Consider the following 498-nt stretch of genomic DNA (forward strand, 5'->3'; position numbering starts at 1 on the left):
CGTCAGGTGGTGGGGAGGAAGGATGGGGAGTGAGTGTTTAATGGGGACAGGGTGTCATTCGGGAAGATGGAAAGTTCTTGAGATGCTCAAGTGATGACTGCCCAGCAATGTGAATGTACCCAGGGCTACACCTAAACGTGGTTCAAACAGTACATTTTATATTATGTATTTTCTACCTTATTTTCCCCTAACAAAATTCAGAAAAAAGAAAAGGAAGGAAAGCATGTGAACCTAGGGCACATCTCGGATGCAGACGCTGGTCTTCCTTTGTCCAGCCCCCACTAGGACCGTCTGCCCCCGGGGAGGCTGAAGCAGGGGACGCACTCTAACCGCGGTCCCCCACCTTCTCTCGATGCTTCCAGGGCTGTGGGGTGATGAAGGGACCCCGCAGACGCTGAGGCTCATCCTGGTGGGAAAATCCGGGAGCGGGAAAAGCGCCACGGGAAACAGCATCCTCGGGAGGAGAGTGTTCGAGTCCAAGCTCAGCGCTCGCCCGGT

This window comes from Bison bison, unplaced genomic scaffold, assembly GCF_000754665.1.
Source record: "Bison bison bison isolate TAMUID 2011002044 unplaced genomic scaffold, Bison_UMD1.0 scf7180017864379, whole genome shotgun sequence".
In the NCBI taxonomy this organism is placed as follows: domain Eukaryota; kingdom Metazoa; phylum Chordata; class Mammalia; order Artiodactyla; family Bovidae; genus Bison; species Bison bison.